The sequence below is a fragment of the Ranitomeya imitator genome, chromosome 5, assembly GCF_032444005.1.
Source record: "Ranitomeya imitator isolate aRanImi1 chromosome 5, aRanImi1.pri, whole genome shotgun sequence".
NCBI lineage: Eukaryota > Metazoa > Chordata > Amphibia > Anura > Dendrobatidae > Ranitomeya > Ranitomeya imitator.
In genome coordinates, this window is record NC_091286.1 from 646,148,405 (window position 1) to 646,173,206 (window position 24,802).

The following is a 24,802-nucleotide window of genomic DNA, read 5'->3' on the forward strand; positions in this document are numbered from 1 at the left end:
GGCGCAGGAGGGTGGGAGGGGTCTTCGCATCTCTCTCCTTCCTCCGCAGCAAAATCCGGAGGCCGACATCCTGCTGAACAAGGGGTCCTTCAGCCTGGCCAGTGGAGCTTCTGGATCGCTTCCGCCTCGGGGGCTCACGCTGTTCATTCCTGTGCCCGGCCGGAGTGTGTGTCGAAGACACCGCCATCTAGTCTATAGCCTCTAGTAACCGGCGTGCGTTCTAGCACGGACCGCACTTCCAGGATTTGAAAAAGAGCACCAAGACCTAATTAAAGGAGAAGCACCTTCTGACGATTCAGATGCAAAACACGTGAGATGATACTGTTTATTGTACTACCAAAGGGGAGCTGAGTTACCAGTGCATTTAGACAGCCAGCAATGGAGGGACAAAACGCTGGCCGTTCTAATACCCCTACTAAATGGCCAAAATATCTGAGATTCACAGTGAAAGAAGCGGGAAGTGATTCAGCATTACCAATTCCATTGTCTTCCTTCAGCTCCACGCATTTTCACCAAACTAGTGGCAGAAATTATGGCTTTTTGAGGGGAAAAACGGATGTTAATCGTTCAGTACTTGGACGATTTCCTGTTAATTGCAGAGTCGCCCCAGCAGGCATGAGCCAGTTAAGCATCAACCATCTTAGTTCTGAAGAACTTAGGATGGATAATAAATTAGAAAGAAATCAAATCTTATTCCTGGGGAAACAAATATCGTTTTAAGAGTTCTCTTGGATTTGGAGCGACAGACATCCTTTCTACCAGAGAAAAAACAAGACAAACTCAGACAGAGTTCTTACCTTCAAAAGGAGAACGCAAGTTTCTATCAGAGCATGAAGATCTAGGGATTAATGACAGTCTGTATACCATACGTATGGTGGAGCCAATTTTATTCAAGGCTGTTACAGCAGCAGAACCCGAAGTCCTGGAACAGAAGAGAGGATGGATTTGACAAGAAAATAACATTGCCTATAACAACAAAAAAGTCTTTAATTTGGTGGACCTCTATGAGCAACCTGCAGAAAGGAAATGCGAGGATTCTGTCCCCATTTGCACCACTGATGCAAGCAACAGCGGAAGGGTGGACCATATGCAAGGTCAGTACCTACAGGGCAATTGGTCAGATGCAAAGTATTTCACATCGTCAATCCTCAACGAACTCCAAGCGGTGTGGGAGACGTTGAAGAGATGTCTATTAAATTTGAAAGATCAAGACATCAGAATTTTGTCGGACAATGTCCCAACACTAGCCTTCCTTCGGCATCGTGGCCCGAGACATCACCATCTTCAGGCTTTGGCCAAATATTTTTCGTTCTGCAGAAAAGACAGTCCTTTCTGTGACTACAATTCACTTAAAGGGGTCTCAAAATGAGGTGGCAGAAAAGAAATTAAACAATCAGAATGGGAACTGTACTGCGGGGGAATTTCATAACTTAACCCATCGCAGGGGTACTCCTAAGCTAGACTTGTTAGAAGGCTTTCAGACTTCGTCATATCCACTATTCAGAAGAATAGGAAACCAGTGACGTCAGCAATATACACAAAGATCTGGAAGTCAAGTTTTGTGCAAAATACCAGGAAACAATGGCGGATATCTCTAGCCCTAATATTCTAAAAATAATAGATTTGCTCCAAAGGGAATTGGATAAAGACCTAAGACCCAACATGTTGAAGGTACAAATTTCAGATTTGAGTGCCTTCATGGATTATTAGCAAGCTGTCCCTGGATTGAGAGATTTCCTAAGGCCACAGGTAGGATTAGACTCACAGTTAAGATCTTCGTCTTTCCATGGGACCTGAATCTAGTGTTGAACAGCCTATGTAGACCACCATATAAACCTCTAGAAGACTCAGACATAAAATCTCTTTACATAAATGCATCACTTCTAGTGGCCTTAAGTACGGCAAGACAAATAGGGGAATAACAGACTATCCCCATCAAGGATTTATGTCTAAGGATCTAAGAAGACTGTATTATCTTAAGGTTGGATCCTGCCTTCTTACCTATAGTGGCAACAACGTTTCATATGGGCCAAGAAGTCACCTTGCATTCCTTCTGCCAAAACCATAAAGATAGTTGTGTTTCATTCTCTAGCCGTTTGAAGAACAGTCCTCCAATACCTGGATACCACAAAAAGTTGGTGGATAGATTCCAATCTGTGGGTTCAGTTTGCAGGAAAGAATAACTGGAAGAAGACGTCAAAAAAGGACCTTGGCAAGATAGATTGTCAGTGATCAGTCTTCCCTATTCGGTAAAAGGGAAATCTCCAGATGATATTAAAGCCCATTCTACTGGAGCACTAGCTACATTATGGGCAGAACGAGCAGTCTTAACAGCTTTTGAAGATATTGTAAACTCGACATTTTATCAGGTAAAAAGACTGCATTTTGAAAAAAAGTCCTCCAAACAATAGTCCTGCCCTGAATGTATCCTCTGGTATTTTCCTGATGGTGCTGTCAGGAGGGAGGTCTTGGAAAGTAGGAATTGGTCCTACCGGTAATTGGTTTTCCGGGACTCCATCATGACAGCACCCATTACATCCCCTACCTTTAATTTCTTGTCTGCTATGTGAAGGTAATGTATGTAGAAGGAAACTCGATAAAATAGAGTTGCATCCATCTTGTAGTTGTACTTGTAAAATCACTGGTTGGTGTTGGAGAGAGGGGCCTTTTAACCGCTTTTGTGTTCGTGTCCCTATCAAAGATATAAAGGACGGCCTCCTGATCCTGCTGTCATGATGGACTCCTGGGAAACCAATTACTGGTAGGACTAATTCCTACTTTTTTGTGTAATGTTTAGCGCTTTGGGGACTTATATACAGCATTCTAGAATGCTGCTTTAAGATAGTACGTTCAGGTGCTGGCCCTATTTTAACTTCTGTCACCAGGTTTTACCCTTATAATGTCCCAATAAAAGTGGTAGTCTGAAGTTGTCGATATCTAGTTTCAGAAACTGCCCTGACTAAAGTCGCCAATGACCTACTAACCGCCAAAGTCAAGCGACACTACTGTCCTCCTCCTGGATCTGTCCTCACAGACTTGCCCCTATCTTGGATCTCGTCATACCTAACAGATCGGACATTCAGTGTCTCCCACGCACACACCACCTCCTCACCTCGCCCCCTATCTGTCGGTGTCCCACAAGGTTCAGTCGTAGGGCCCCTGCTCTTCTCCATTTTCACCTTTTGGCCTGGGACAGCTCATAGAATCTCACGGTTTTCAGTATCATCTCTATGCTGATGACACACAGATCTACCTCTCTGGACCAGATATCAGGTCCCTACTGACCAGAAACTTATATGGACAAAACAGAATCATTTTTTTTTTCTCCATCTCACTCGAACACCCCAACGAACCTATCCATTAACCCCTTTCCAACATCGGGCATACATTTACGCCGATGTCGGACTCCCTCCCTTTTGATGTGGGCTCCGGCGGTGAACCCATATCTTTCCTGGCACATATCAGCTGTTTTGAACGCTGACATGTGCCCAAAATAGCTGCTGGTGGAATCGCGATCCACCCGCGGCTATTAACAAGTTAAATGCTGCTGCCAAACTCTTACAGCGGCACTTAACAAGCGCTTCAAGCAATTGCGCTGAAAATCCGCCCACTGGTGACCCGAGTCACTTGATTGCGGGACACCGGTGTGTTGGCTTGACAACTGGAGGGTTTTTTTTGTTTTTTTGTTTTTTACAAAGTTTGGGATTTTTTTTCACCACTTAGACACCAAACATGTCTAGGTTCTTTTTTTAAATCTATGAACTCGTAATGACCTGGAGAATCATAATGGCAGGTCAGTTTTAGCATTTAGTGAACCTAGTAAAAAAGCCAAACAAAAAAGTGTGGGATTGCCCTTTTTTTTTTTTTCAATTTAATCACAATTGGAATTTTTTTTCCTGTTTTCTAGTACATGACGTGGTAAAATCAATGGTGTCGTTCAAAAGTACAACTCGTCCCGCAAAAAACAAGCCCTCACACGGCCGTATTGATGGAAAAATAAAAAAAGTTATTGCTCTGGAAAGAAGTAGAACGAAAACACAAAACCGATAAAAGCTCCGGGGTTTAAGGGGTTAAAGTAAATGGCTGCTCTCTCGTCAGTCCCACAAGCTCGCTGCCTTGGGGTAATCCTTGACTCTGATCTCTCCTTTAAACTACATATCCAAGCCCTTTTTACTTCCTGCCGACTTCAATTCAAAATATTTCACGGATCCGTACATTCCTCAACCAAGAATCTGCAAAAACTCTAGTCCATGCCGTCATCGTCTCCCGCCTTGACTACTGCAATCTCCTGTTTTGTGACCTTCCTTCTAACACTCTCGCGCCCCTCCAATCTATTTTAAAGTTTGCTGCCCGACTAATCCACTTATCCCATCCCCGACCCCCCCCTGCAATTCCCGGCCTCTCTCCTCTGTCAATCCCTGGCTCTCCATTACCCAGATACTCCCAGTTCAAAACCCTAACCATGTCTTTCGAAGCCATCCACAACTTGTCTCCTCCATACAGCTGTGACCTTGTTTTCCTATAGTTAACTGCACGAAACCTCCGATCCTCACAAGATCTCCTTCTCTACTGCCCTCTTATCTCCTCTTCCAACAATCGCATACAGGATTTCTCCAGTGCATCCCCCCTACTCTGGAACTTTCTACCCCAACATATCACTCTCGCCTACCATGGAAACATTTAAAAGGAACCTGAAGACCTACCTCTTCTGACAAGCCTACAGCCTGCAGTAACCACCAATCCACCAAAATGCTGCACGACCAGCTCTTCCCTCACTGTATCTGCACCCATCCCTTGTAGATTGTGAGCCCTCGCGGGGCATGGTTCTCTCTCCTTCTGCACCAGTCGTGACTTTTATTGTTTAAAATTATTGTACTTGTTTTTATTATGTGTACCCCTCCTCACATGTAAAACGCCATGGAATAAATGGCGCTATAATAATAATCTACACAGTAATCTGATATATTCTAATTTTTGCATATTATTAAAGGGAAACTCAACAGTTTTTGCAAAAGAAACTGCATACATTATTAAATAGATCTTGGACGTCATGAGGCTGGTATATTTACTTTCAAAATCCATGTCAAAATGGCTGTATAATTCTGATATTAAGATGAGCAATTATATTCGTCCAGCTAAAGAGTGAAAGGGCTCATGAGTCAAATTGAATTCAGTTTCTTCTCACCCGGCCTGACTGCTGCCGCTTGTTCTAAACAGTGTGAGATCTCAGCAGTGAGGAGGAACACTGGGGATCTGTCAAGTAGGCTAGGAGATGCCAAATACAGTCTTGATTGGTTTGTCCAAAGTTCATCTGAACAACGGCAGCTGAAATCTTAACCCCTTTCTGACATTGGGCGTAATATGCCGATGTCGGGCACCTTCCCTTTGATGTAGGCTCCTGCGGTGAGCCCACATCTTTTCCGGCACATGTCAGCAGTTTTGAACAGCTGACATGTGCCGCTAACAGCCGCGGGAGGAATCGAGATCCTCCCGTGGCTGTTAACCCATTAAATGCTGCTATCAATCTCTGTATTTAGCATGCCCATGATTGGTGTCTATGAACTCGTAATGACCTTCAGAATCATAATGGCAGGTCAGTTTTAGGCTTTAGTGAACATAGTAAATAAGCAAAACAAAAAAACACACTGTGTTGTTTGCAATTTTACCGCACACAATATTATAAAACCAGTGATGTCGTTCAAAAGTACAAGTTGTCCCACAAAAAAACAAGCCCTCATGTCCATATTGACTGAAAAATAAAAATGTTATGGCTCTGGGAAGAAGGAGATCAAAAAACGAAAATACCTCTGATCATGAAGGTATTAATGGCCGCTAATGTCTTCTTACTGACCTGAGATATAAGAGAATAGCCTCCCCATACAGTTGATAATCCTGTAGCTATCTGCTGTACACTATAGTTGACAACTTGTTGCATTTGCCACGATCAGTGTTTGCACCGTCCATATCTGTTTAACCCAGGGTGGATAAAAATCCATGTTTTTTTAACCCCTTCCCGACCCATGACGCCACGTAGGCGTCATGAAAGTCGGTGCCAATCCGACCCATGACGCCTATGCGGCGTCATGGAAAGATCGCGTCCCTGCAGGCCGGGTGAAAGGGTTAACTCCCATTTCACCCGATCTGCAGGGACAGGGGGAGTGGTAGTTTAGCCCAGGGGGGGTGGCTTCACCCCCTCGTGGCTACGATCGCTCTGATTGGCTGTTGAAAGTGAAACTGCCAATCAGAGCGATTTGTAATATTTCACCTATTATAACGGGTGAAATATTACAATCCAGCCATGGCTGTGCCCCCACCCCACCGATCGCCCCCGCAGCCCCCCGATCTGGCCGGTACACTGCTCCGGCTCCCCTCCGTCCAGTGCTCCGCTCCCCCCCGTGCTCTTGTCCGCTCCCCCCGTGCTCCAATCACCCCCCCCCTGCACTCCAATCCACCCCCCCCCCCCGGTGCTCCGTTCCACCCCCCCGTGCTCCATTCCAGCCCCCCCGTGCTCCGTTCCAGCCCCCCCGTGCTCCGTTCCACCCCTCCCGCGCTCCGATTCCCCCCCCCCCCGTGCTCCGATCCCCCCCCCCCGTGCTCCGATCCCCCCCGCCCCCCCCCCCCACCCCATCATACTTACCGATCCAGCCGGGGTCCCGTCCGTCTTCTCCCTGGGCGCCGCCATCTTCCAAAATGGCGGGCGCATGTGCAGTGCGCCCGCCGAATCTGCCGGCCGGCAGATTCGTTCCAAGTGCATTTTGATCACTGAGATATAATCGATCTCAGTGATCAAAATAAAAAAAATAATAAATGACCCCCTCCCTTTGTCACCCCCATAGGTAGGGACAATAAAAAAATAAAGAAATTTTTTTTTTCCACTAATGTTAGAATAGGGGTAGGGTTAGGGGTAGGGTTAGGGCTAGGGTTAGGGTTTCGGTATGTGCACACGTATTCTGGTCCTCTGCGGATTTTTCCGCTGCAGATTTGATAAATCCGCAGTGCTAAACCGCTGCGGATTTATGGCGGATTTACCGCGTTTTTTTCTGCGCATTTCACTGCGGTTTTACAACTGCGATTTTCTATTGGAGCAGTTGTAAAACCGCTGCGGAATCCACAGAAAGAAGTGACATGCTGCGGAATGTAAACCGCTGCGTTTCCGTGCAGGTTTTCCGCAGCATGTGTACAGCGATTTTTGTTTCCCATAGGTTTACATTGAACTGTAAACTCATGGGAAACTGCTGCGGATCCGCAGCGTTTTCCGCAGCGTGTGCACATACCTTTAGAATTAGGCTATGTGCACACGGTGCGGATTTGGCTGCGGATCCGCAGCAGTGTTCCATCAGGTTTACAGTACCATGTAAACATATGGAAAGCCAAATCCGCTGTGCCCATGGTGCGGAAAATACCGCGCGGAAACGCTGCGTTGTATTTTCCGCAGCATGTTAATTCTTTGTGCGGATTCCGCAGCGTTTTACACCTGTTCCTCAATAGGAATCCGCAGGTGAAATCCGCACAAAAAACACTGGAAATCCGCGGAAAATCCGCAGGTAAAACGCAGTGCCTTTTACCCGCGGATTTTTCAAAAATGGTGCGGAAATATCTCACACGAATCCACAACGTGGGCACATAGCCTTAGGGTTAGGGTTGGAATTAGGGTTGTGGTTAGGGTTAGGGGTGTGTTGGGGTTAGGGTTGTGGTTAGGGGTGTGTTGCGGTTAGGGTTGTGATTAGGGTTATGGCTACAGTTGGGATTAGAGTTAGGGGTGTGTTGGGGTTAGTGTTGGAGGTAGAATTGAGGGGTTACCACTGTTTAGGCACATCAGGGGTCTCCAAACGCAACATGGCGCCACCATTGATTCCAGCCAATCTCGTATTCAAAAAGTCAAATGGTGCTCCCTCACTTCCGAGCCCCGACGTGTGCCCAAACAGTGGTTTACCCCCACATATGGGGTACCAGCATACTCAGGACAAACTGCGCAACAATTACTGGGGTCCAATTTCTCCTGTTACCCTTGTGAATCTAAAAAAATGCTTGCTAAAACATAATTTTTGAGGAAAGAAAAATGATTTTTTATTTTCACGGCTCTGCGTTGTAAACGTCTGTGAAGCACTTGGGGGTTCAAAGTGCTCACCACATATCTAGATAAGTTCCTTGGGGGGTCTAGTTTCTAAAATGGGGTCACTTGTGGGGGTTTCTACTGTTTAGGCACACCAGGGGCTCTGCAAACGCAACGTGACACCCGTAGACCATTCCATCAAAGTCTGCATTTCAAAAGTCACTACTTCACTTCCGAGCCTCGGCATGTGCCCAAACAGTGGTTTACCCCCACATATGGGGTATCAGCGTACTCAGGAGAAACTGGACAACAACTTTTGGGGTCCAATTTCTTCTGTAACCCTTGGGAAAATAAAAAATTCTGGGCTAAATAATTATTTTTGAGGAAAGAAAACGTATTTATTATTTTCACGGCTCTGCATTATAAACTTCTATGAAGCACTTGGGGGTTCAAAGTGCTCACCACACATCTAGATAAGTTCCTTTGGGGGTCTAGTTTCCAAAATGGGGTCACTTGTGGGGGGTTTCTACTGTTGAGCCACATCAGGGGCTCTGCAAACGCAACGTGACGCCCACAGAGCATTCCATCAAAGTCTGCATTTCAAAACGTCACTACTTCACTTCCGAGCCCCGGCATGTGCCCAAACAGAGATTTACCCCCACATATGGGGTATCAGCGTACTCAGGAGAAACTGGACAACAACTTTTGGGGTCAAATTTCTCCTGTTACCCTTGGGAAAATAAAAAATTGCAGGCTAAAAAATCATTTTTGAGAAAATAATTTTTTTTTTTTATTTTCATGGCTCTGCGTTATAAACTTCTGTGAAGCACTTGGGGGTTCAAAGTCCTCACCACACATCTAGATTAGTTCCTTTGGGGGTCTAGTTTCCAAAATGGTGTCATTTCTGGGGGATCTCCAATGTTTAGGCACACAGGGGCTCTCCAAACGTGACATGGTGTCCGCTAATGATTGGAGCTAATTTTCCATTTAAAAAGCCAAATGGCGTGCCATCCCTTCCGAGTCCTGCCGTGCGCCCAAACAGTGGTTTACCCCCACATATGGGGTATCAGCATACTCAGGACAAACTGGACAACAATATTTGGGGTCCAATTTCTCCTATTATCCTTGGCAAAATAGGAAATTCCAGGCTAAAAAATCATTTTTGAGGAAAGAAAAATTATTTTTTATTTTCATGGCTCTGCGTTATAAACTTCTGTGAAGCACCTGGGGGTTTAAAGTGCTCAATATGTATCTAGATAAGTTCCTTGGGGGGTCTAGTTTCCAAAATGGGGTCACTTGTGGGGGAGCTCCAATGTTTAGGCACACAGGGGCTCTCCAAACGCGACATGGTGTCCGCTAACAATTGGAGCTAATTTTCCATTCAAAAAGTCAAATGGCGCGCCTTCCCTTCCGAGCCCTGCCGAGTGCCCAAACAGTGGTTTACCCCCACATATGAGGTATCGGCGTACTCGGGAGAAATTGCCCAACAAATTTTATGATCCATTTTATCCTACTGCCCATGTGAAAATGAAAAAATTGAGGCGAAAATAATTTTTTTGTGAAAAAAAAGTACTTTTTCATTTTTACAGATCAATTTGTGAATCACCTGAGGGTTTAAAGTCCTCACTAGGCATCTAAATAAGTTCCTTGGGGGGGTCTAGTTTCCAAAATGGGGTCACTTGTGGGGGAGCGCCAATGTTTAGGCACACAGGAGCTATCCAAACGCGACATGGTGTCCGCTAACGATGGAAATAATTTTTAAGTCAAATGGCGCTCCTTCCCTTCCGAGCCTTACCATGTGCCCAAACAGTGGTTTACCCCCACATGTGAGGTATTGGTGTACTCAGGAGAAATTGCCCAACACATTTTAGGATCCATTTTATCCTGTTGCCCATGTGAAAATGAAAAAATTGAGGCTAAAGGAATTTTTTTGTGAAAAAAAAGTACTTTTTCATTTTTACGGATCAATTTGTGAAGCACCTGGGGTTCAAAGTGCTCACTATGCATCTAGATAAGTTCCTTGGGATGTCTAGTTTCCAAAATGGGGTCACTTGTGGGGGAGCTCCAATTTTTAGGCACACGGGGCTTTCCAAACGTGACATGGTGTCCGCTAAAGAGTGGAGCCAATTTTTGATTCAAAAAGTCAAATGGCGCTCCTTCCCTTCCAAGCCCTGCCGTGCGCCCAAACAGTGGTTTACCCCCACATATGAGGTATCAGCGTACTCAGGACAAATTGGACAACAACTTTCGTGGTTCAGTTTCTCCTTTTACCATTGGGAAAATAAAAAAATTGTTGCTAAAAGATAATTTTTGTGACTAAAAAGTTAAATGTTCATTTTTTCCTTCCATGTTGCTTCTGCTGCTGTGAAGCACCTGAAGGGTTAATAAACTTCTTGAATGTGGTTTTGAGTACCTTGAGGGGTGCAGTTTTTAGAATGGTGTCACTTTGGGGTATTTTCAGCCATATAGACCCCTCAAACTGACTTCAAATGTGAGGTGGTCCCTAAAAAAAATGGTTTTGTAAATTTCGTTGTAAAAATGACAAATCGCTGGTCAAATTTTAACCCTTATAACTTCCTAACAAAAAAAAATTTTGTTTCCAAAATTGTGCTGATGTAAAGTAAACATGTGGGAAATGTTATTTATTAACTATTTTGTGTCACATATCTCTCTGGTTTAACAGAATAAAAATTCAAAATGTGAAAATTGCAAAATTTTCAAAATTTTCGCCAAATTTCCGTTTTTATCACAAATAAACGCAGAATTTATTGACCTAAATTTACCACTAACATGAAGCCCAATATGTCACGAAAAAACAATCTCAGAACCGCTAGGATCCGTTGAAGCGTTCCTGAGTTATTACCTCATAAAGGGACACTGGTCAGAATTGCAAAAAACGGCAAGGTCTTTAACCCCTCTGTGACCTTAGACGTACTATCCCGTCGAGGTGCCCTGGGCTTATCTGACCCTGGACGGGATAGTACGTCATAGCCGATCGGCCGCGCTCACGGGGGGAGCGCGGCCGATCGCGGCCGGGTGTCAGCTGCTTATCGCAGCTGACATCCGGCACTATGTGCCAGGAGCGGTCACGGACCACCCCCGGCACATTAACCCCTGGCACACCGCGATCAAAGATGATCGCGATGTGCCGGCGGTGCAGGGAAGCACCGCGCAGGGAAGGGGGCTCCCTGCGGGCTTCCCTGAGCCCCCCGCAGCAACGCGATGTGATCGCGTTGCTGCGAGGGTCTCCTCACCTCCCTCCCTGCTCGAGCCCCGGATCCAAGATGGCCGCGGATCCGGGTCCTGCAGGGAGGGAGGTGGCTTCACAGAGCCTGCTTAGAGCAGGCACTGTGAAGGCTGCAGCGCTGCATGTCAGATCAGTGATCTGACAGAGTGCTGTGCAAACTGTCAGATCACTGATCTGTGATGTCCCCCCCTGGGACAAAGTAAAAAAGTTAAAAAAAAATTTTCCAAATGTGTAAAAAAAATAAAAAAAAATATTCCAAAATAATGAAAAAAAAAATATATATTATTCCCATAAATACATTTCTTCATCTAAATAAAAAAAAAAAACCAATAAAAGTACACATATTTAGTATCGCCGCGTCCGTAACGACCCGACCTATAAAACTGTCCCACTAGTTAACCCCTTCAGTAAACACCGTAAGAAAAAAAAAAAAAAAACGAGGCAAAAAACAACGCTTTATTATCATACCGCCGAACAAAAAGTGGAATAACACGCGATCAAAAGGACAGATATAAATAACCATGGTACCGCTGAAAGCGTCATATTGTCCCGCAAAAAAAGAGCCGCCATACAGCATCATCAGCAAAAAAATAAAAAAGTTATAGTCCTGAGAATAAAGCGATGCAAAAATAATTATTTTTTCTGTAAAATAGTTTTTATCGTATAAAAGCACCAAACCATAAAAAAATGATATAAATGAGGTATCGCTGTAATCGTACTGACCCGAAGAATAAAACTGATTTATCAATTTTACCAAACGCGGAACGGTATAAACGCCTCCCCCAATAGAAATTCATGAATAGCTGGCTTTTGGTCATTCTTCCTCACAAAAATCGGAATAAAAAGCGATAAAAAAAGTCACGTGCCCAAAAATGTTTTCAATAAAAACGTCAACTCGTCCCGCAAAAAACAAGACCTCACATGACTCTGTGGACCAAAATATGGAAAAATTATAGCTCTCAAAATGTGGTATTGCAAAAAATATTTTTTGCAATAAAAAGGGTCTTTCAGTGTGTGACGGCTGCCAATCATAAAAATCCGCTAAAAAACTCGCTATAAAAGTAAATCAAACCCCCCTTCATCACCCCCTTAGTTAGGGAAAAATAAAAAAAAATGTATTTATTTCCATTTTCCCATTAGGGCTAGGGTTAGGGCTAGGGTTAGGGCTAGGGCTAGGGTTAGGGCTAGGGTTAGGGCTAGGGTTAGGGTTAGGGTTGGGGCTACAGTTAGGGTTGGGGCTAAAGTTAGGGTTAGGGTTTAGATTACATTTACAGTTGGGAATAGGGTTGGGATTAGGGTTAGGGGTGTGTCAGGGTTAGAGGTGTGGTTAGGGTTACCGTTGGAATTAGGGTTAGGGGTGTGTTTAGATTAGGGTTTCAGTTATAATTGGGGGGTTTCCACTGTTTCGGCACATCAGGGGCTCTCCAAACACGACATGGCGTCCGATCTCAATTCCAGCCAATTCTGCGTTGAAAAAGTAAAACAGTGCTCCTTCCCTTCCGAGCTCTCCTGTGTGCCCAAACAGGGGTTTACCCCAACATATGGGGTATCAGCGTACTCAGGACAAATTGGACAACAACTTTTGTGGACCAATTTCTCCTGTTACCCTTGGGAAAATACAAAACTGGGGGCTAAAAAATAATTTTTGTGGGAAAACAAAAAGATTTTTTATTTTCACGGCTCTGCGTTATAAACTGTAGTGAAACACTTGGGGGTTCAAAGTTCTCACAACACATCTAGATAAGTTCATTGAGGGGTCTAGTTTCCAATATGGGGTCACTTGTGGGGGGTTTCTACTGTTTAGGTACATTAGGGGCTCTGCAAACGCAATGTGACGCCTGCAGACCATTCCATCTAAGTCTGCATTCCAAATGGCGCTCCTTCCCTTCCGAACCCTCCCATGCGCCCAAACGGTGGTTCCCCCCCACATATGGGGTATCAGCGTACTCAGGACAAATTGGACAACAACTTTTGGGGTCCAATTTCTCCTGTTACCCTAGGGAAAATACAAAACTGGGGGCTAAAAAATAATTTTTGTGGGAAAAAAATTTTGTTTTATTTTTATGGCTCTGCATTATAAACTTCTGTGAAGCCCTTGGTGGGTCAAAGTGCTCACCACACATCCAGATAAGTTCCTTAGGGGGTCTACTTTCCAAAATGGTGTTACTTGTGGGGGGTTTCAATGTTTAGGCACATCAGTGGCTCTCCAAACGCAACATGGCGTCCCATCTCAATTCCTGTCAATTTTGCATTGAAAAGTCAAACGGCGCTCCTTCCCTTCCGAGCTCTCCCATGCGCCCAAACAGTGGTTTACTGCCACATATGGGGTATCAGCGTACTCGGGACAAATTGGACAACAACTTTTGAGGTCCAATTTCTTCTCTTACCCTTGGAAAAATAAAAAATTCGGGGCAAAAATATAATTTTTGTGAAAAAATATGATTTTTTATTTTTACGGTTCTGCATTATAAACTTCTGTGAAGCACTTGGTGGGTCAAAGTGCTCACCACACCTCTAGATAAGTTCCTTAGGGGGTCTACTTTCCAAAATGGTGTCACTTGTGGGGGGTTTCAATGTTTAGGCACATCAGTGGCTCTCCAAACGCAACATGGCGTCCCATCTCAATTCCTGTCAATTTTGCATTGAAAAGTCAAATAGCGCTCCTTCCCTTCCGAGCTCTCCCATGCGCCCAAACAGTGGTTTACTGCCACATATGGGGTATCAGCGTACTCAGGACAAATTGGACAACAACTTTTTGGGTCCAATTTCTCCTGTTACCCTTGGTAAAATAAAACAAATTGGAGCTGAAGTAAATTTTTTGTGTAAAAAAGTTAAATGTTCATTTTTATTTAAACATTCCAAAAATTCCTATTAAACACCTGAAGGGTTAATAAACTTCTTGAATGTGGTTTTGAGCACCTTGAGGGGTGCAGTTTTTAGAATGGTGTCACACTTGGGCATTTTCTATCATATAGACCCCTCAAAATGACTTCAAATGAGACGTGGTCCCTAAAAAAAAATGGTGTTGTAAAAATGAGAAATTGCTGGTCAACTTTTAACCCTTATAACTCCCTAACAAAAAAAAAAATTGGTTCCAAAATTATGCTGATGTAAAGGAGACATGTGGGAAATGTTACTTATTAAGTATTTTGTGTGACATATCTCTGTGATTTTAATTGCATAAAAATTCAAAGTTTGAAAATTGCGAAATTTTCAAAATTTTTGCCAAATTTCCGTTTTTTTCACAAATAAACGCAGGTACTATCAAAGAAATTTTACCACTATCATGAAGTACAATATGTCACGAGAAAACAATGTCAGAATCACCAGGATCCGTTGAAGCGTTTCGGAGTTATAACCTCATAAAGGGACAGTGGTCAGAATTGTAAAAATTGGCCTGGTCATTAACGTGCAAACCACCCTTGGGGGTAAAGGGGTTAAGGTCAAAATAGGCTGGGTCATGAAGGGGTTAAAAATAAATTAAAAAAAACCGGAATTTTTTTTATTTAAATCAGATTTTTTTCAATAAACTGCTTTTTGAGGAAAATATTTTACCATCCAAAGGTTCTTCCATCATGAGATAAAGCTGAGTTGTTTAACTCAGTAGAATAAAGGCTGTATATGTGTAACATTCACAATGCCATGCTCTTCCAGAGGTTTCTGTAGGATTAGTGGGCAGTTTCTCTCCTATATTATCACAGACGCTCGCTTTACTTACGCAGTTCTCAAAACTGAATTTGACTCCGCAGAGGTCCCAGCCTCTTCTTCACGGCAAAAATGTTACAACATGAACAGAGTTGAGAAAAAGACCTTAATCCTATTGTTCTACAAACCTATGAATACAGAATCAACCCCTTCAGTGCCAAGTCTAAGAAGTTAGACAATATGTTTCTGATTGTTTGGAGTGGAATAGATCTGCACAACACAAGAAGAATGTGAATCTAAGTGTGAGGAGGAGGAAGGGCAAGCAGACAAGAAAATGAAAGTGAAACTTTGAGCACAATACTGCAGCATAGCCACAGACAGACAAGTCTGGATCTGTTTGTGTGTACAATCTGAGGTTTATTACATTCTTTCCTTATAATGGCAGCAGGCCGTAAAAGAGACCCAGTTTGGGAATATTTTAATGAAGCTTCTTCGCCTATCGGTAAGGCAGGCATGCGTGCAAAATGCAAACGATGCAACAAAGAGATGCAAGGCCTGGTGGCGCGAATGAGGCAACATCATGAGAAGTGCGGTGATCTCACACTTAGATTCACATTCTTCTTGTGTTGTGCAGATCTATTCCACTCCAAACAATCAGAAACATATTGTCTAACTTCTTGGACTTGGCACTGAAGGGGTTAATTCTGTATTCATAGGTTTGTAGAACAATAGGATTAAGGTCTTTTTCTCAACTCTGTTCATGTTGTAACATTTTTGCTGTGAAGAAAAGGCTGGGACCTCTGCGGAGTCAAATTCAGTTAGGTAGAAACTTTGATTTAAATCACTGATTTAAATCAAGCCTTACTGACTAGTGATTTAAATCGTGATTTAAATCAGTTAGATTTAAATCAAATCGACCCTGGTTTAACCCCTTAGATGCTGCTGTCAAGAGTGACTACATCATACAAATGGTTAACAGAGTGTGGGGGACTTCCTTGTTATCCCCATCGACATCCTGAGATCATGATTATGTGGTCCTGATAATTGCCATGGCAATCCACAGCCAAATAGCAGCCTTAGAGTCTGATGGCTATAGCGACCTGTTCAGAAGTTACAGGCATTTAGGTGGTAAAAATACACATTTTCATTCCTGTCATGCCACTTTGCATTAATTCCTGAAAATCACCTGAAGGGTTAATAAACTACCTGACTGCAGTTTTCAATATGTCAGGGGGTGCTGTTTTTAAAATGGTGTAGTTTTTGGAAGCTCCGAAAATGCTAACAAAATTAAAATAACATTTTACAAATGGTGCTGATTTAAAGTAGACGTGAGGGAAATGTTATTTATTAATGTTTTGCTATGGGATAACTATTTGGTTTAAATCGATAATCATTCAACGTTTGAAAATTGTATTTTTTTTTTTTTATTTTTTTTTGATACAGGAAAGATAAATATCTTGGTACCGTGTTAGCCAGTAGGTAGAAAAATATTTAGAATTGAGAGTCCTCAGTGGTTGTTGATAGCTTTTTAATGGCTAACTGAAAAGATAACAAATTGCAGGCTTTCGAGACTACACTATGCTTTGTTGTGTATAAAATGTGATTCTTCAGAATTTGCTCTAGTCTGAGCCTGATGAAGAGACCTGTGTAGTCTCAAAAGCTTGCAATTTGTTACCATGTTTTCAGTTCGCTATTAAAAGGTATCAACCACTGAGGACTTTGAGTTTTTTTTTTTTAACTATAAACACAGAACATATCCACCTAAATTTACCATTATCATAAACTATGTGTCACGAAAAGCAAACCCCAAACCAAATGCTATTTCTCCTACACCTCATTGGGGGGACACAGGACCATGGGTGTTATGCTGCTGACACTAAGTAATACAGAATTAATAGCTCCTCCCCTGCAGTATACACCCTCCTGCTGGCTCCAAGTGAACCAGTTCTTGCTTAGTGTCTGTAGGAGGCACTTGGGTCTGCTTTCAGACCCCACAGTTTTTATTTTTATTCTATTTTTCCCTTAACAGCGAATGGGGGCGACGGATCCTTTCTAGGTTCCGATCTCCCCCGAACCATCAACAGGCAAGAATGCGGAGCGTCCCTCCCCGCGCCCTTTCCTGAACCGTTGGATGCCAGCCCTGAGCTCACTTTACGGACTACGATTCCTTTGCGTTCCGATCTCCCCCCTCCATAGTAGGCGACCACATGGAGTAGCCCTCCATCTACCTCTCGTGGAGCCAGGTGCACAGCCGGACATGATGTTTATGGCGTCCGTGCAGCCCCCCTCTGCATCACCACTGATATAGCGGATGACGCATGGCGGCAGAAGCTCTTCACCCCCTCCCTGACTATGGTGACGGTGGATTGAGCACCAGCCCACTGCATCTACCGGGAGTACACCTGCAGAGCCGATGTGCTGGGAGGTCCTGGTCCCTGGGATAAGGGAGGTCTGCATATATCTTAAAGCCCGGATGCGTGGGTCATGTCGGTCCACAAAAATAGCGGCCGCGGCACGCCAGCCGCAACAGTGAGCTTAAAATATAGCCCCCGGCTTTTCTTTCGCCCAAGCTGGAACGTTGGCTCTGCCCACCGGCGGTTATCGCCGTCCGCTCTCTGGCGCTTCTCGTTCTGCAAGAAGCGCCTTCTCTTCCTGATCTCGGCGGCCATCTTTGGACACCCACAGGGCTGATGCTGCAGCGCTGCTCCAGCGTTCTGAATCACAGCTTCAGGGATTAGTGATTTCGGTGGACACATTGCGGACCTCCCCCGGGGAGTCAAGACACAGGACCTGGGTAAGCTGCAGAAACATAGCTTAACCCTTCACCTGCTTGACACTATGTCTCAAAGCCTAACAAAAAGGCTGGGAAAACACACAGGTTTTTTTTTTATTTTACTGCTTGTACCTCTTGTAAGGTATCTCTACCCTGGGGTCACAATACTGCGTTATGCTCAGCTTGTGAACCGGTGACTGCTCAGGGACCACCTGTTACTGATACCAAACTCGGTGAGCCTAGTCCTCCTGAGTGGGCTACCTCCCTTACCTGGTCTATGGCATTCCTGGCCAAAGCGTTACTTGTTCAGAGACCCTTCCTCTAACCAGGGAACTCTTACAGACAACGCTTCCGATGATCAGAACCCCTTGTACACTAGGGGTCGTACCTTATCAAGGAGCTCTCGCTCTTCCAGGAAAAGGACTCATGCCTTGTCCCCAGACCATCACCGGGAATCGGGTTCTGAGAGTTCTTTTTCTTGCACCCCCTCCCTTGGGGCTAGTAGAGAACCTGGCTCAGAGGACGATTCTGACAAGTCTCTAGATCAGGAATTTCAACACGATCAGGAGACTTTCAACTCTCATTGAGTCAATAAACAAGGCCCTGAAGCTAGATGAGGAACCTTTATCTAAAACGGATCATGCGGTGTCCTTTAAGAGGACCAAGCGGGCTCACAGAGTGTTCGCCAATCATCCCGAATTTAAGGAAATCATTGAATCTCATAGGATCCGTTCAGATAAACGCTTCACAGGGCAAAAGCCCATGGAGTCAAAATATCCCTTTGCTCCTGATCTAAGAAAAGATTGGTCACAGTCTCCTCTAGTAGATCCTCCGGTATCGCGCCTAGCTACTAAATCTATTTTATCCTCTTCTCGATTAAAGACCCCACCGATCGTCAGATCGACAATATGGCTCGTTCAGCTTTTGAAGCCTCAGCAGCTGCACTCTTTCCATCTTTTGCCGCTACGTGGGTGGCTAAGGCTATGACCCATTGGGCTGGGGTCTTGCCTTCAGCTGTTCTGGATACCAATCTTCCCCCCGAGGTAGCAGACCTTGCTACTCAGGTAGCCAGAGCTGGGGATTTTCTAGTGACCGCGTCTCTGGATGCAGCTGACTGCGCTTCTCAAGCAGCAGCAAACGCCATCACCATTCGGAGGTCCTTATGGCTCAGGGACTGGCGTGCGGATTCTGCTTCTAAAAAGTCATTGACTTCTTTACCATATCAGAGCGGTCACCTTTTTGGCAAATAACCCGATCAATTAATTTCCGACGCCACTGGAGTGAAGAGTAAATTTCTCCCTTTTGGCCCATTCGGAACCAGCAGCAGCAGGCTCGGTCCCGATATTTTTTTTTTTTTTTTTTCGTTCCAACTCAAATTGGTCCTCTACTTCCACATCTTCTGGACCCGGCCGGACACAACGTAGGGATACAGGTCCCCAAACCTCTTACAAACCTTCCCCTTCTTGGAGAGACAGGCCTAGTCAGTCAGGATCCAGGGGGTCCAGACCGGGCAGATCTCCCACACAATGACTCCCTGTGGTATCCGAGGGACACACTCAAAGTAGGAAGCCGCCTGCTTTCCTTCAGCGACACGTGGCTCTCGGTCGTTCACGACGAATGGGTCCGCAACCTTGTGTCCTCCGGATACAAGATAGAATTCTCCTCTCTTCCACCAAATCGCTTTTTCCTGTCTTCTCCTCCCAGGGCAAAGGCATCAGAGTTCTTCCAGGCCTTAAGCTCTCCAAAAGAAGACGGGGTTATCCCGGTCCCTCAAAGCGAAAGGTTTCAAGGTTTTTATTCAAACCTGTTCATTGTTCCAAAGAAGTACGGTACAGTACGGCCCATACTGGACCTAAAACTGCTGAACAAGTTCGTTAGGGTACGATGGTTCCAAATGGAATCACTTTGTTTTGTCATCGCCTTCATGGAAAAAGGCGAGTTCCTGGCGTCTATAGACATCCAGATTCCAATTTTCCCCTCTCACCAGAGGTTCCTTCGCTTTGCAGTTCAGGAACAACACTTTCAATTCGTTGCTTTGCCCTTCGGCCTCGCCACCGCTCCCAGGGTATTCACCAAGGTCATGGCGGCCGCCGTGGCTATCCTTCACACCCGAGGCGTGGTGGTGCTACCGTATCTAGACGATATCCTCATCAAAGGCCCCTCTTTCCGCACCTGCAAGGAGGCTGTGAACATCACAATAGATTCTCTTTCTTGCCTGGGTTGGAATATAAATTTCAAAAAATCTTCCCCAGTACCGGCTCAGCGAATTTCCTTTCTAGGAATGATACTGGACTCATCCCAGGGGATTTGGTGCTTCTTCCCCCGGAAAAGATCTCGGCCTTACAGTGGGAAGCTCAGAAGCTCTCTCAACCTCGCACTAACTCTCTGCACTTCAGTATGAGAGTCCTCGGCAGGATGGTAGCAGCCTTGTAGGCGGTTCCATTTGCCCAATTACACCTCCGTCCCTTACAGCATGCCCTCCTGGCTGTTTGGGACAGGAACCCGTTCTCCCTCGACCGTCGGTTCTTCCTTCCCCAGCGAGTCACAGTCTCTCAGGATGTAGACATTAAAGTCCTCCCTTAGTCAAGGGAAGTCTTTTCTTCCAGTACATTGGCTAGTTGTGACAACAAATGCCAGTCTTCTAGGCTGGGGAGTGGTGTTCTTACATCACACTGCTCAGGGCCGCTGGTCACTTCAGGAATCACGCCTTTCGATCAACATCTTAGAAATTCGGGCAATCAGGTTAGCTCTTCTCCAATTCCATCCCTTCCTGGCGCGGATCGTCCCATCAGGATTCAGTCCGACAATGCCACTGCAGTGGCATACATCAACCGACAAGGGGGAACCCGCAGCATGGCAGCCATGAACGAGGTAGTCTACATTCTCCGTTGGGCCGAGGAAAACCGCTCAATGATTTCTGCGGTTCACATCCCGGGAGTGGACAACTGGGAGGCAGATTTCCTCTGTCGTCCTCGACTCCGGGGAGTGGTCTCTCCATCCGGAGATCTTCCACCAGATCTGCTGTCGTTGGGGAACCCCGGACGTGGATCTGATGGCCTCATGGCTAAATTCCAAGGTTCCCGACTTCATAGCTCGGCCCCACAATCCAGCAGCAATCGGGGCAGATGCACTCGTACTCCCGTGGCATCATTTTCGGCTTCCGTACATATTTTCCCCGCTCCCCTTACTGCCGAGAGTCAATCAAGAAGATCAGAGCGGAGGGAGTACCGGTAATCCTGATTGCGCCAGATTGGCCGCGCCGGGCGTGGTACGCGGAACTAGTTCAACTAGTCGCCGATGTTCCTAAGAAATTAATTTACCTCTTGTATTTGGCTAGTTATACCTAGAAAAAAAAAACTTGCTAGAGTTTGATGATTGGAATGGGACTGAATTCTCCTTGCTTTACCCCATCGCAGACAGACATTTGTGGCAGGTATAGGAATGCTGAGCATCCACGGTTCAGTGGTTGTTCTTGGTTAATAAGTGATTGCTTTGTGAGCTTGTAATAAACATTTCCAGGTACTAACAGAAGTGGTTACAGAATGAAACTGACCCGTGGGGACGACATTTCAACACTGACCGTTTTGTCAGCCGCTGGCACTGTACCAGTTTCAGACTGGGGCGATGAACTGAGTGTTATCATTTTTGTTTTTCTGTGTCCATTGTGTTGTTGGTTTTGGGACTGACTAATCGTCGTGAGTATTTCTAGGTCACTTTCTTTGTTTATAAACAGAACCTCGATGTTAATGATTTACTTGGGAAGGATTATTCATTAATTTAGTTTATTCTCTACCGGCCAAAATAATGTCAGAAAAAGAGCATCTGCTAATGTGAACAAGGGAAAATCTGCCAAAAACAGGAAATGTAAACTCTGCTTGCTGTTTCTTATTCCTGGGTTATGTTCACACGTCTGTCTGCTGTTGTTGTTTTTTTTTTTTTAAATGGCGCTCTATCGGGATCCATATAAAAGGAATAAAACGCATAACACTTTGGCCGCCCCGCTGCTCGCAGTCCGTTTCGCTTTCCGCAGTCGCATCTCCAAGACTTTCAACCATTTCGAGATCAGGTCGTGATTTTATGAGCTCTGACCTGAGTTAATGACGCAACCGGTCATTAAGTCTTGGTTTAAATTGAATAAGATGCAGCTCGATGGTGGAAAAAATTGGACCTGGTGTCGAGCAGCGGGGCAGTCAGCGGTGAGGTTTTTTTTTTTTTTTTTTTTGCATCTAGGGGTCTGCTTGTATGGGATCTGCTGCAACATTCAGCTAAAATCGAGAATTGATCCATCTGCCAGACGTTCTTGGTTGGCAAACAAATGTGAACAAATGTTGCTTCATGTGGTGGTTTTCCTTCATTGTGGGCAAATAAGTGCAAAGTACAAGTCGGCAAACACTTTGTGTTATTTTATTTCTTTTTTGTTTAGCAAAATGAGGGAATTGTAGAAAAATGAACTTGGAATATGTCCTAAAAATTCGACAGGCTCCAGATGCAATTCGTGATCCAGATAAGGTTTTGTTCACATCAGTGCAGTTTTCTGCGGGTTTTTGTGATACAAACGTATAATTTTATGCCACAGTTAGGGGTGTATCCGATGACCGATGCTTATACATAGAAGAGAGGATTTCTGTAAATTATTTTTTTGTACTTGCATCAGCCTGTACTCTGTGAAAATATACTCGCGTGTTACTCGTCATCCTATGCTCCAGGACTGTATCTGCTCAGCTACTTCTTGTATTGATGGGATACAGTGGTGTTATCATGATTAGAGCACGTGACTGCTGCAGCCAGTCACTGAACTCAGTGGCTCATGGTGTCTACATAGACATCACCTCTGAACCCCGTGATTGGTGACATACCGTAAGTACAGCACGTGACCGCTGCAGACAGTGTGGCGGCAGTGGCAGGCAACACTGGGCCTGGGGGCAAGTAGGACTCCTTTTCTTAATTTTACATGTAAGCTTGTATAGTTATTTTTTTTTTACACTTGGAAAACTGACTTAAAGGAATTATCCTCCATCATTCTAGAGCCACACACTTGCTCAACAGGAGTGAACAGGGGCTTTGCTACTTTGCACACCTGCTGAAATGTTTTTTTTTTTTTTTTTTTGTGGACCTACTAGGAAAGTATTGAGAAAACCCGAGAAGAAACACATGGAGCACATGTCCCAAAGTGTAAAAATATACGTTTTTATTTTAACAATATTTAAAAATACAAGGTCATAACATATACAGAACATACAATGGGGGAAACTAAGGATAGCACTGAAAGCGTTAAAAAGACGAAAGACCCCAGTACGCTGCTAATACGGCTTTGTGATATAAATGCCATTAAGTGCAAATTTTAAGGTAAGGATGCCACCACATCCGATAGTCTACAGGTGAGAAACTACACCTCCCCAAGTGGGGTGCTGCTAACCACAGGACGGCCTATATCACATTTAAAGCGGTTCAGTGGCTCTTACCCATATACTCAGTCTCCGGTCTAAAGGGGTCACCGCCGCAGCCCCAACGCGCGTTTCGCGTTGGCTTCGTCAGGGAACCTAGTCTTGGTTAGCTGGCCCACCCCAATTATCGAAAAGCCACATCCGCTTTGGGATTGCAGCATTTGGTCCTTTTTGGCTAGAGGTACGGCATTTGGTCTGTCATGGGCTTCTCCTTAGGAAATTTATTTTCAGAGAGAATCGCAATCTCTTATTACTACATGACCAGATGAGTTATAAAGTCTTGGGTTTGAAAAAAACATGGCGGTGCCTAATGTGGGGATCACTTCTCTATACCTTTATGATACATTCTGTGCCTTTGCCTGAAATGACTGAGAAATGTCCCTCAGGACCGTCCTTTAAAGACGCCGACGGAACTGCTAAGATTTCCAAGGCAAAAGTGCTTGAGCAAAACTGGCACGTCTTCTTCACCAGTGTCTTTTTCAGAAACTTTTGCCTTTGCTCTATACTTTCAAGTGTATAGTTTTCAAATAAAGCCGCTCTAAGAATGCACATGTTGTTTTAACCACAATGTCTGCTTTTTCTGCTTGTCAATAATTGGATTTTTATTTATTTTTTGATCTTGCTGACCTTTATGGTTCCTGTAAATTTGCCTATATATTCACGCAAGCAATAAATCTTACATGTTATTGTGCAGAATTTTACATTTAATGTGAATAGGAATCCTAATAGGAGCGCAGGTAAGAACCAAAAATTATCTGAATTAATGTAATAGCAATTTCTTATAAACTATTGTAGATCAGGGCAAGCGATAGAAGTATAGCAGATGAGATCTTCACATGGACATCGGTAAAGAAATCAGTTTAATTTCCACTAAAATTTAAAGAATCATTCGTAATAAAGTTGCACCTCTTTTATTCCAGGTGATAAATGAAACCTGCTGAAGCTAATTGTCAACACAACAACCTATCAAGTTGATTACCTCTGCTGAGGCTTGTTGTCCGCCACTGGTGGTGCTCAGAGTTAAAGAGAAGTGGTAAGTGCTATGCTATGAGTTTTCTTTTTGCGCAATCCGAGTGAATGTTCTAAATGAGACCAAATTCACACGTTATTTTTTATTATTCGTTTGCAAAAAGAAGACTGATTTTCACCATTCAGCTGGATCCGTTTTTTGGTAGTGATGATCGAATAGTGAAATATTCTGATTCGGGAAAATCGGCTCAAATAATTTCTAATATCTGCGTATTCGTACAGAAAAACGAATCCAATGCAAGTCAATGGGAAATAGCTAGATAGTGGATTACATATTCCCAATCCCTTTACAATGCCAGCTAAAACATGCCCATTTGAATTTTAGGCTTTGCCCGCCACCACCACAATGTCCACCGCCATGTCATCATTATGCGACCCTTGCTTAAAATTTGTAGAGAGCCAGCAGGTGCTATGAAACCTTTGTTTTGAAAGCCCCGCAGTTCATTTTTGCCACCGGATCCAATGGAGCCACTGTCATAGCGGGTGAAGCCGCTGTAAGGTGAATATAATACAGGAGTTTGGGGAGCTGTATGATCATTATCAGTAAACTGGATTCTACCAGACACCAAAAGCATTGGAATTAAATTCTGAATATAGTGTATGCAAGCGAG

The 24,802-nt window shown here is 44.4% G+C and overlaps 1 long non-coding RNA gene across 1 annotated transcript in view; it reads left to right on the forward strand.

The window, feature by feature from the left end:
- Positions 1-24,189, forward strand: part of LOC138680950 (uncharacterized) — a 71,459-nt gene extending 47,270 nt beyond the window's left edge. Inside the window, exon 3 of the long non-coding RNA XR_011321851.1 lies at positions 24,083-24,189. This is a non-coding gene — a long non-coding RNA (uncharacterized lncRNA). The remainder of the gene's footprint in view (positions 1-24,082) is intronic.
- The last annotated feature ends 613 nt before the right edge of the window (positions 24,190-24,802 follow it).